Raw genomic sequence first — 12972 nt, 5'->3', positions numbered from 1 at the left:
CCTCTTTCCTATCTCATTTCCAAGCCTCCTGACGGCGGCCGCGTGGAGGATGGATGGATGAGGGAGCCGGCTGGAGGCACAGGGTTGGGATTAGATGGCTGTCGAAACAGTCCAGACCTCCCCTTCCCCACACAAAATACACCAAGTGGAGGATCTGATGTTTGCGAGCATACGGGGCATGGTGAGGAGAAAGGGGGGTAATGGGTAAGGAAGAGGAAAGACTCAAGGATGGTTCCTAGATTTCGGTTTGGGGGACCAGGGCTGATAATTAGTCACTGCTAACTCCGATGGGGGCAACTTCAGTGGGGTTAGGGTGCTAAATGGACGGGAATCATGGAACTCTCCCAGGGCGCCTGGTCCTAGACTCAAGCCCCGAGCCACCTGGCAGCGGTCCTGGCCCCGACTCACAACAGTCTCGAATGACCACGGCGCTCAGCGGTCTTGATTCACAGAGTCAGTTCACAGGTTCACAGGAAATCAGGCATCAACGCGTCTGCCTCTGACTTTCCAGAGGGGGAAAGCGGCTGCCTTCGAGAAGGGCCGTAGGTGGCAGCAAAGCTGGGACTGACACCCGCGACTCTGAGGCCAGCTTCTCACCTGCTCACCTGAGAGCACCTTTAGGTCCGTCAGCTGAGCCGAGCGTTTTCCACCTTAGGCTTCGTCGGCCGTCGATGAGCCAGGGGCTCCCTCGTTCACGTGGCTAGTTCCTGCCCCAGAGCACTCTCCCGAAAGTTCGGCCAGCAGCCGCTCCGTTCTCAGCCTGGGGCAGCCTCTTCGCCAGTGGTTCAGGCCTGGAGTCTCGGAGTCCTCCCTGACTGTCCTCTTTCTCTCACACCCACGTCCAGTGCATCACCCGTGCCTCTCGGCCCCTTGAACTCGCCCCAGGATACAGCACCTGCTCGCCAGCCCTGCTCCCAGCCGGCCGCCCTCTCCCGGGCTGTTACAGCGCCCCCCCCCCCCCCGCCCTCCCCTGCTCCTGCCTTGCTCGCTACAGCCTAGTCGCAGCTCAGCCGCCCGGGGGACCCTCCAACAAGTCAGTGAGAGCGGGCCACGCCTGCTTGGGACCCTCCAATGGCTCCTCCCATCACTCATATAAAAACCAGAGTCCTAGAAGGCCCATGACCCAGCCACCCATCACCTCTCTGACCCCAACTCTCACCGCCCCCCTTGTCCGTACGCTGCAGCCACACCGGCCTCCTGCTCTCCCCTCACCGCCTGCCAGCCTTGGTCCAAGCCGGACGTCCCCGTGGTGAGCACGGCCTGACCTCCACCCCCGTGACCTCCTTTACCCTATTTCTCTTTTCACGGCGCTGTCACCAACTGCCACCCACATTGTACTTACAGTTCTTTAGTTCATTTCTTTATTTTGCTTGTTTGCTTGTCCTCCTCCATTAAGACGTATGCTCCAAAGGTAGACATTGTTATCTCTTTTGGACAGTGATGCATCCCAAGTGTCTGGCACATAGTAGGGCCCGGCAGGCGTTTGCTGAATGAACGGATGAACTTGATGAACTTGAGTAACTAGAATCCCCAGCAGGCCCTGAATGGACTCAGGTGGCAACCTAAGGAGTGAGGGAAGCAGGTGTTTCAGAAGCCCGTTGGAATCCCTGAACATGAAGCTGGTTCCTGTACCTCTCTGTGGCAAACCCACCCTAGCTCCCTTCTCTGCCCCCTGACTGTCTGCATTCCAGCCGACCTGAGGGGCAGCCACAGGAATGGTCGTTCTGCCCTTGCTTCATGGTGGTGCCTCCCTGTTTCCTGGCTTTCCCGAGATGTGCCAGTGGTGGGGAAAGGAAACAGAAGCCACTAGAGGACCGATATGCAGGGGAAGACGTTTGTTGTCATTTCAAGAGACTAACAGTCAGTTCCCTGTGAACACAGTTAGGCAAATAGTCTACTGGTTTCCCTTCTAGTGACTTGTTAGGTTTAACCTTTGGAAACATCCTGTCATGACCAACCATTTAACTTGAAGATCAGTAACCGTGGGGTGATTATAAACAGTCTACTAGGGACCCAGATTTCAACTCTATAAGCTGATAACCTCAAAGCATTGTATAAATGTTTTCATTGTTAAATAAAGTATTTATAGATCAGAGTGACTCTACTATTGGTGAAGTCAGAGCTGGAAAAATCATGGACTTCTACTGTAGAAAGAAACAAGAATTTAGATTAGACGTAAAGCAGGGCATCCAGAGGCTAAAGGTTTCCAACTTCAGTGGCAAAAGGAAACCTTTGAAGCCGCCTCCTTTAGAGAGCTTTAAGTATAAATGATGACGATAGTTCTGCAATGGTAATAACAGCAGTAATAATAGCCTCGATGGCAACGCCAACCATGATAACGCCAACCACGATAACGCCAACCACGGTAACGCCAACCTTGGTAACGCCAACCATGATAACGCCAACCATGGTAACACCAACCACGATAACGCCAACCATGGCAATGCCAACCATGGTAACACCAACCACGATAACGCCAACCACGGTAACGCCAACCACGGTAATGCCAACCACGATAACGCCAACCATGGTAACGCCAACCATGGTAACGCCAACCATGATAACGCCAACCATGGTAACGCCAACCATGATAACGCCAACCATGGTAACGCCAACCATCGTGGGAACAGTGACGCTCATGGTGCTGGCCCTCACTACACGCAGCATTCGCTGACCCACCAACGTGCAGGCACTGGGGAAGTTGCTTCACATACTTCATTTATAATCCTCGTAGGAGCCCCGTGAGGTATAGATCACACTATGCTCATTTCACAGATGAGGAGACCAAAGCTTAGGAGTTAAGATCGTGGCTCAGCGTTGTTCAGCTGGTAAGCCATTCAGGCACTTGGATTTGAATCCACACTGGTCTGTATCAGCCTCAGACCCTTGCTAGGTGTGACACCGGCTTGGTGGGTGTAATTCAGGCTAGCTGGGTATAATTGATGGCAGCTTTGAGGTTGGATCTAGCCTCAGAGTTTGGTGGGAAGGACTTTGCTTTCAATAACAATGCCCCTTCACTTCTTCCTACCATTTCGGTTGTGGAGAGGCAACGTTCTTGCCCTTCTGTTCTCCCAAATCTCTATCTCACCAGTTAGTACTGCAGTGGCTGCAGGGTTTCATGCCCGGGGAATTGGGAGTGAAGATCTAAGTCCCATGTACCCGCTCGCCCAATTCTGTGTCCATGCACTTGTTCATCGTTTGAACATAGGCACCGCTTGGCCGTTGGCCTGCATACCTTGCACTCTAAATGAGAAGTGCTAATTATTTATTCTCACCAGCCATCGCCTTCCCTGTGGCGGGGGCGGGAAGTGATTGGCTACACAGGCTGTATGAGGGAGAGCCGTAAGAATAGAATCCAGAGCCCGGCACGGGCTTCCAGGCCAGTGAGTCCACAAGTCCCTGCATTGCCGTTGCTGAGACCCTGTTACTGGTTTTCACCCCCATGGTCAGGAAGTTTTTGTCTGCTATACAAATTCTATTTGTTAACTAATAATTGATCTTTCCCCTTTTTCTCTCTTGAGTGTAAGAGATCTCAGAGTTTCTGGTTAGTGTGGAGTAACCAGGGACACCACACTGAGTTGACAGCCCTGACAGAGGAGTGGGGTTTTCATGAACTCAGTTGGGGTTTTCATGAACTCAATGTGCTTTTCATGGTTAAGTGTACAATTCCCACTGGTGGAGGGGAAAGGAATTTCTGGAACTGTACTAGACCTGGCCTGCGTACTTTGCATCATACATTAAACCAGCATTCACAACAACCCTGTAACACATATTCTTTCTCCCAGGAAATCCCCCTCTCCCAGTTCACTGCTCTGACCACTGCACTGCAAAGCCTGTGACTATCACGCATTTTTAAATGTGTCAGTTTATTTAAATAATGAGTCAAGAACTGGTAATGTGGCAAGAAAACTGTTTTTGAGTTTTAAGGTAATCTAGAATCTTTATATTCCTTCTGTAGATACATTCTCTTCCCCTTTCCCTGTCCTTCATTTGACGAATTAGCAGCAAACCCCCAAAACAGTGGCTTAAATTGAAAAAGTAGCTGTTTTTTTTCCTATAACAACGAGTCCAGAGGTTGTTGGTATTGGGCCAGTGCAGCAGCTCTACAGTGTCTTCAGAGACCCAGGTTGCTTCTAGCTTTTTACTCTTCCGGTCTTATCCTCAAGTATGCAAGATAGCTGCTGGAACACCAGCCATCACACACATGTTTCAGGCATAAAGAAAGGGAAAAGGGAAGGGCAAAAGGCTTGAGCCATAGAAGTCTTTCCTTTTTAATGGGCTTTCTTGGAAGCTCCTCCCACTTACATTTTATTGTAATGTATTGTAAGCTTCCACCTGTATTTTATTGACCAGGACTGTGTTATATGGCCATACTGATCTATAGAGAAGAATGGGAAATAGTATAAATACAAATATATATATATATAATTTTTTGGCTGGGCACACTACAGAAAAAGCAAGGTTCTGTCCCCATGGGAGAAGGAGAGAATATGTATTAGGCAGGCAAGTACAACAGTCTCTGCTATCCTTCCCCTCAGTAAACATTTTGAGGGTGCCTGTTGCATACTTGGAATAGGACTAAGCCACATGGGGAACATGGATAAAGCAGGAGTTTCATTGCTTGGGACTAGTGACCCATGGGAAACATAAAATGACTAAACACCCAAGGACACATAAGTCAAGATTAGCCTAATTGTGTAATTAGACTAACTAAACTCTTCCATTCATCAGGAATTTGAGGGCAGCTTTACAATTCCAGTTCCCTGTAATTGGCTGTTCCTAATGGGAAACTGTTATTCTTCATACTCAGTAAATACACTGAACATTGTTTAGCTCACTGTTACTCTTAGTCCTATTTCTGGCATCCCAGCAGAGGCCTCTGGAGACAGACACGGGCTGCAGAGCTCATCAGCTAACACAAACAGAGCCCCTGAGACGTGGGTAAGGGAAGCAGGAGTCTGTAGTGGCCCAGCCCAGCATCCCAGGCCCTTAGCAGCCTCAGCCCCTTGCTTCTGCACCTGCTTGAAGGCAAGGGCATCTCACCTTGCCTTGTAGGAGGTGAGCTTTCCTTCCTCCCTCCAGCAGACCACCTTATGCCCTCTGGGTGCTGGTCAAACTCACACATCTGGGGAACTGGCACCTTCCCCACCCTCTACCATCAGTTCCTAATCCCACGCAGTCTTACTCACCTAGGGACAGGGACCCCGATGTAAACCAAGCCCCACAGACACCCTTGAGCATCTCACAGCTGTTCCTTACAGCGTCCTAATCTTGCAGATGTCTTAAGGAGGTGACCAGTTGTGTGTTCGAGGTCCCTCACGTCTTCATTTTTGTTGGTCCAAGCTCCACACAGCCATCAAAAGTCTATATTTATTTCTGCATCTTCCGGCAACAACTCTCGGCCAGAGGCTAAAACTGGACTCTCTCGGCCTCTGGCTGCACCCAAGCTGGCCAGTTCCTCCAGGGCAGGGGCAGTTGCAGACCCTCAATGTCAGTTGACCATACCTCTAGGGCTTCGTTTTTGCCTTTGTGTTCTCATGGCCTTCCTCCCAGGTGTGCCTTTGTCTCCTAAGTACCACTGTGTGGGGACTTGCATCTTGCTTTTGAAAGTTTTCAGTTTAGGTCCTTAGACTCCAGCCCTGAGCAGTTCCAGAGGTCAGCACATGTCCAGAAGGGGAAACCAGTCATGCTTTAAGCCTGTCCCCTCACATCTCCAAGTTTGCCACTCCAGCACCACATAACTAGCTCTGCTGGAGTGGCCCTCTGCCGGGCCCAAGCCTATTTCTCAGTCCAAAGTCCACTCCCAGAATCATCAGCTGTTCCCAGGGAAAATGCAATTGCATAGCCTCGGTTTGCCTCTGAAGGGTCGGTCCTTCCCACCTTGGAATTTTGGTCTCTTTAAACCTCATGTCTCTTGTGGCTTTCTGATGCCTTTTTATTATTTTTAATTGATTGAGCTTTTCTCGTTGTTTTCATTGGGAATATTTGCTTGCTGTGAATTACTGCATCCTATCCAAAAGCAGAAGTTGAGGTCTGTCATTTTTGTCTTTTCAAAGTAACAACTTTACTTTTATTGTTATTTTTCTCTTGTGTATTTGTTTTATATTTCTTTATTTCTGCTGTTACCTCCATTGTTTTCCTCCTTCTACCTGACTGGGATTTAATTTGCTTTTCTTCTTCTAATTTCTTGAGATACAATGTTAGATCATTGCTTTCCAGCCTTTAGTTCTCTAATGTATGAATTGATGGCTATCCATTGCCCTTTAGGTGCAGGCTTAGCCACATCATACAAGTTTCAGTTTATCATATTTTCATTGTCATTCAGTTCAAAATATTTTATAATTTCCCTTGTGATTTCTTCTTTTTTCCAATGGCTTCCTGTTTAATTTCTAAACAGTTGGGATTTTCTAGTTTACCTTTTATTATTGATTTTGAAGTTGATTCCATTGTGAAGTCTAAATGACTTCAACTGATCCTTCAAAATATATTGAGGCTTGGATTATGACCCAACATAGAGACAATTTTGGTAAATGTTCCAGAAGCACTTGAAAAGAATGTGTACTCCATCATGGACCTTTAGTTTTCTAAGTATGTATATGAGGTTGATTGTATTCATTGTGTTTTTCAGAACTTCTATATTCTTATCACAGTTTTGCCTGCTCATCCCATTAGCTGTTGAGAGAAGTGTGTTGAAGTCTATCATCTGACTGTGGATTTGTCTAGAGAGATTCTTTTTAATTCTGTGGATTGTTGCCTTATTCACGGTGAAGCTAAATTATCGGGTACACATAGACTTAGAAATGCTGAAACTTCCTGTGAATTGTCTCCTTTCATATGACATGCCTTCTTCATACAGAGTAATGCTTCTTCCCTTCAAGTCTATTTTTGTCTGATAATAATATAGTTACTTCAACTTTCTTTTGATTTGCGTTAGCATAGTATATCTATTTCTATCTTTTTACTTCAGACTTTCTGGGTACTTACATTTAAAGTAAGTCTCATGTGGACAGGATATAGCTGATATTTTAAAAGATAAAGTGTGACAGTCTTAGTCTTCTACTTGGAGTATTCAGTCCATTTTATATTTAATTACTGATATAGTTGATTTTATCATCTTAATTCTATCATCTTAATTCTTTTTTACTCAGCTGTCTCATGACCTTTCTTTTTCTGTCCTTTCTTGCCTTCTTTTAGATTATTTAACTATTCCTACCGTTCTGTTTTCCCCTCTATCAGCTTATTGGTGAATACATTCCTCCGTCAGTCTTTAGCGGCTGCCCTGGAGATTGCAACATGCATCCTTGTCATACTGTATGTAGTTAAATAGAAATTATGTTTACCACTTCTCTAGCAATGCTAGATATAAAAATACCATCATTTCATTTATCCCTTTCTATCTTTTACATTATTTTTGTCATGCATTTAAATTCTACGTCTATGCTAAATCCCACAAGACTATTTTTTTATGGTAAATAAGATGTCATATGTATCTACATATTTACCCTTGTTGTCATTCTTTCTATCTTACATTTTTGTGTATTTGCACCTGGACTAATTTTTACTCTGCCTGAAGACTTACCCTTTGTCCTTCTTTTAACGCAAATGTACTGGCAGCTAACTCTCTGGGTTTCCATAGTTTATTCAGATTCCCTCAGTTTTAACGTCACATCGTTCTTCTGTCCAGGATTCCATTCAGGATCCCACATTACATTTCATCATCATGTCTCCGTAGGCTCCTCCTGGCTGTGACAATTTCTCAGACTTTCCTTGCTTTTGGCGACCTTGACAGTTTTGAGGAGTACTGCTCAGATATTTTGTAGAATGTACCTCTATCGGGATTTGTCTGATATTTTTCTCATGATTAGACTGGAGCAATGCTTTGGGGAGGAAGACCACAGAGATAAAGTGCCCTTCTCATCACATCACATCAGGCAGAGGCTGTCAACATGACTTATACTGTTGATGTTGACCTCGATCACCTGGCTGAGGTGTGTTTGTCAGGCTTCTCCTCTATAAACTTAATTTTTTTTTTCCTCTTTCTCTTTTTCCATACTGCACTCTTTGGAAAAAAAAGTCACTATGTGCAGCCCACAGTTAAGGAGTGGGGAATTATTATGCTCCACCTCTTTAAGGGCAGGATATCTACATAAATTATTTGGAATTCTTCTGCAAGGGAGACTTGTCTCTTCTCTCCCATTTATGAATTTATTCAATTATTTCTTTATATCAGTATGGACTTATGCCTCATTTTCCTTCAAATGTCTATATGATCCTCAATAATGTATTCGTTTTCACTCCTGATATTGGTGATTTTTAATCTTTTCTCTTTGCTCCTTGAATAGTCTAACTAGAGACATCACTTTTATTGCTCTGTTTATCAAATAAGCTGTGGTTTCATTGATTATTTTATATTGTTTGTCCATGTTTTAGTTCATTGTTTTCTGCTCTTATCTTTATTATTTCTTTTTTTAACATATTTATTGGAGTATAATTGCTTTACAATGGTGTGTTAGTTTCTGCTGTATAACAAAGTGAATCAGCTATACATATACATATATCCCCATATCTCCCCCCTCTTGCATCTCCCTCCCACCCTCCCTATCCCACCCCTCTAGAGGATCACAAAGCACCGAGCTGATCTCCCTGTGCTATGCGGCTGCTTCCCACTGGCTATCTATTTTACATTTGGTAGTGTATATGTGTCCATGCCACTCTCTCACTTTGTCCCAGCTTACCCTTCCTCCTCCCCGTGTCCTCAAGTCCATTCTCTACGTCTGTATCTTTATTCCTGTCCTGCCCCTAGGTTCATCAGAACCATTTTTCTTGTTTTTTTAAGATTCCATATATATGTATTAGCATACAGTATTTGTTTTTCTCTTTCTGACTTACTTCACTCTGTATGACAGACTCTGGGTCCATCCACCTCACTGCAAATAACTGAATTTCATTTCTTTTTATGGCTGAATAATATTCCATTGTATATATGTGCCACATCTTCTTTACCGATTCATCTGTCAGTGGATACTTAAGTTGCTTCCATGTCCTGGCTATTGTAAATAGTGCTGCATTGAACATTGTGTTACACGACTCTTTTTGAATTATGGTTTTCTCAGGGTATGTGCCCAGTAGTGGGATTGTTGGGTTGTATGGTAGTTCTATTTTTAGTTTTTTAAGGAACCTCCCTAATGTTCTCCATAGTGGCTGTATCAATTTACATTCCCACCAACAGTGCAAGAGAGTTCCCTTTTCTCCACACCCTCTCCAGCATTTATTGTTTGTAGATTTTTTGATGATGGCATTTCTGACTGGTGTGAGGTGATACCTCATTGTAGTTTCAATTTGCCTTTCTCTAATGATTAGTGATGTTGAGCATCCTTTCATGTGTTTGTTGGCAATCTGTATATCTTCTTTGGAGAAATATCTATTTAGGTCTTCTGCCCATTTTTGGATTGGGTTGTTTCTTTTTTTGTTATTGAGCTGCATGAGCTGCTTGTAAATTTTGGTGATTAATCCTTTGTCAGTTGCTTCATTTGCAAATATTTTCTCCCATTCTGAGGATTGTCTTTTCGTCTTGTTTATGGTTTCCTTTGCTGTGCAAAAGGTTTTAAGTTTCATTAGGTCCCATTTGTTTATTTTTGGTTTTTATTTCCATTTCTTTAGGAGGTAGGTCAAAAAGGATCTTGCTGTGTTATATGTGATAGAGTGTTCTGCCTATGTTTTCCTCTAGGAGTTTTATAAAGTGTCTGGCCTTACATTTAGGTCTTTAATCCACTTTGAGCTTATATTTGTGTATGGTGTTAGGGAGTGTTCTAATTTCATTCTTTTACATGTAGCTGCCCAGTTGTTCCAGCACCACTTATTGAAGAGGCTGTCTTTTCTCCATTGTATATGCTTGCCTCCTTTATCAAAATAAAGTGACCATATGTGCATTGGTTTATCTCTGGGCTTTCTATCCTGTTCCATTGAGCTATATTTCTGTTTTTGTGCCAGTACCATACTGTCTTGATTACTGTAGCTTTGTAGTATAGTCTGAGGTCCAGGAGCCTGATTCCTCAATCTCCGTTTTTCTTTCTCAAGATTGCTTTGGCTATTCGGGGTCGTTTGTGTTTCCATACAAATTGTGAAATTTTTGTTCTAGTTCTGTGAAAAATGCCATTGGTAGTTTGATAGGGATTGCATTGAATCTGTAGATTGCTTTGGGCAGTATAGTCATTTTCACAATGTTGATTCTTCCCATCCAAGAACATGGTACTCCATCTGTTTGTATCACCTTTAATTTCTTTCATCAGTGTCTTATAGTTTTCTGCATACAGGTCTGTTGTCTCCTTAGGTAGGTTTATTCCTACGTATTTTATTCTTTTTGTTGCAATGGTAAATGGGAGTGTTTCCTTAATTTCTCTTTCAGATTTTTCATCATTACTGTATAAGAATGCAAGAGATTTCTGTGCATTAATTTTGTATCCTGCTACTTTACCAACTTCATTGATTAGCTCTAGTAGTTTTCTGGTAGCATCTTTAGGATTCTCTATGTATAGTATCATGTAATCTGCAAACAGTGACAGTTCTACTGCTTTTCCAATTTGGATTCCTTTTATTTCTTTTTCTTCTCTGATTGCTGTGGCCAAAACTTCCAAAACTATGTTGAATAATAGTGGTGAGAGTGGACAACCTTGTCTTATTCCTGATCTTAGAGGAAATGCTTTCAGTTTTTCACCATTGAGAATGATGTTTGCTGTGGGTTTGTTGTATATGGCCTTTATTATGTTGAGGTAGTTTTCCTCTACACCCACTTTCTGGAGGGTTTTTATCATAAATGGGTGTTGAATTTTGTCAAAAGCTTTTTCTGCATCTATTGAGATGATCATATGGTTTTTCTTCTTCAATTTGTTAATATGGTGTATCACATTGATTGATTTGCGTATATTGAAGAATCCTTGCATCCCTGGGATAAATCCCACTTGATCATGGTGTATGATCCTTTTAATGTGTTGTTGGATTCTGTTTGCTAGTATTTTGTTGAGAATTTTTGTATCTGTGTTCATCAGTGATATTGGCCTATAGTTTTCTTTTTTTGTGACATCTTTGTCTGGTTTTGTTATCAGGGTGATGGTGGCCGCGTAGAATGAGTTTGGGAGTGTTCCTCCCTCTGCTATATTTTGGAAGAGTTTGAGAAGGATAGGTGTTAGCTCTTCTCTAAATGTTTGATAGAATTTGCCTGTGAAGCCATCTGGTCCTGGGCTTTTGTTTGTTGGAAGATTTTTAATCACAGTCTCAATTTCAGTGCTCCTGATTGGTCTGTTTATATTTTCTATTTCTTCCTGGTTCAGTCTTGGAAAATTATTTCTTTTCTTCTACTTATTTCCTTCTACTTTTTCTGTAATTTGTCTGACACACAGGGGATCTTCCTTAGAATGTTCACCTTGTGAACCTGGTGGGAAAATCCAGGAAAGTGTGCCCACCGCTGAGACTGGCCCCCAGGAGTGTCTCATTCTCAAGCTAATCCTCACTCAGCTTCCAGCACTTTGTCAGAATCACCGCTCAAGTGTTCCTTCCAGTTTGTGGCCACAGTGGTTTCTGCTCCAGGTAAGCTGATGTTGGCCATGATTCCCTGTGTACATCTGTCCCTCTAGATTTCAAATTTCTCTGATGGTTCTAAGAAAAGCCATTGATTTTTCATTTGTTCAGCTTTTTTCTTGTTGTAAGGATGGATGTGATTACTTCAAAGCTCTTTACATGTTGAACCTGAAAGCAGAATTCCACTCTTACTTTGTGAAGATGTTTTAGCCGGGAGTAGCATTTTACGTTGGCAGTTATCTTCTCCCAGCATTTTAAAGATATCACTGCATTGTCTCCTGGCTTCTGTCAGCTCTGCTGTTAAATAAACCACCAGTCTTATTGTTGCTTGTTTGAATGTAGTGTGTCTTTTTTCCTCTACAACCTTCTGAGATTTTCCCTTTGTCTTTGGATTTCATCCGTTTTAGAAATGTGTCTAAGGGTGCTTGTCTTTGTATGCGTCCTGCTGGGGTTTACAGTTCTTCTTGAATCTGTAAGTTGTTGTGTTTCATCAAAAATTTTTGTGAAAAATTCTCAGCCATTATCTCTTCTCCTTTTGCTTATGCCCCGTTCTCTCTGTTACTCTTGGATTCCAATTGTGTATGTTAGTCCTGGTCACAATATCCCATGGGTCTCTTTCATTCTTTTATGTATTTTCCACTATTTCTCTCTCAGTGCTTCAGTCCCATTGACCTGTCTTCCAGTTCATTAATCCTCTGTTCTGCTTTTTCCAATCTGTGGTTTTATTCATATAGTTCTTAATTTTAGTATCTTTTTCAGTTCTGGGATGTTCATTTGGTTTAAAATATATTCCATACCTGTGTCTTTACTTCTGTTGTCTCAGAATATTCCTGAATTTTTAAAAACGTATTTATAGCCACTTAAAATCCTTTTCCTGCTAACTCCAGCATCGGGATCACCTGTAGAACTTTTTCTGTTGTCTGTTTTTCCCCTTGATTGAGGGTCACATGGTCCCGGCTCTTGGCATGCTGGACAGATTTTCACTGCATGTCAGATATTGTGTTAAGAAAATTGAGAGGCTCTAGATAATGGGTCACCCTTTCCTTTGCTTGTCAGATGCCCTTAATCCAATTAGGGAATGAATCAATTTGAGGCTGGATTGCAGTTTTTCAAGGCTCCAATTGCCTTTTTTTTTTTTTTAAACTCCTTTTTAGGGTATAGTCATCAAAGTTTTTAACTCAGTGTGTGGGTTATTTTCTGAGCCATCACCCCTGAGAAGTCCTGAACTCCATGTAACCTTAGTTTCCTCAGGACCCAAAAAGGTGACCAAAAAAAAAAAATCTCTTCAGCTTTTCTGGTCTTTCTGCCTTGATTCCTCAGTCTTCTGCCCCACATGGCTTCTGAATTCAGCAAGTATCAGGGAAAAACTGGCAGTGTCGTCGTTGGTTCTCTGTTTTC

General features: G+C 43.0%; 1 protein-coding gene across 1 annotated transcript in view; it reads left to right on the top strand.

Annotated features, from left to right (window-relative positions):
- EFCAB6 (EF-hand calcium binding domain 6) overlaps positions 1-12972 on the top strand; it is a 177931-nt gene that overhangs the window by 59459 nt on the left and 105500 nt on the right.

Source organism: Orcinus orca, chromosome 11 (genome assembly GCF_937001465.1).
Source record: "Orcinus orca chromosome 11, mOrcOrc1.1, whole genome shotgun sequence".
Lineage (NCBI taxonomy): Eukaryota > Metazoa > Chordata > Mammalia > Artiodactyla > Delphinidae > Orcinus > Orcinus orca.
The sequence above is the reverse complement of the archived record's forward strand: the minus strand, read 5'-3'. Positions and strand labels throughout refer to the sequence as shown.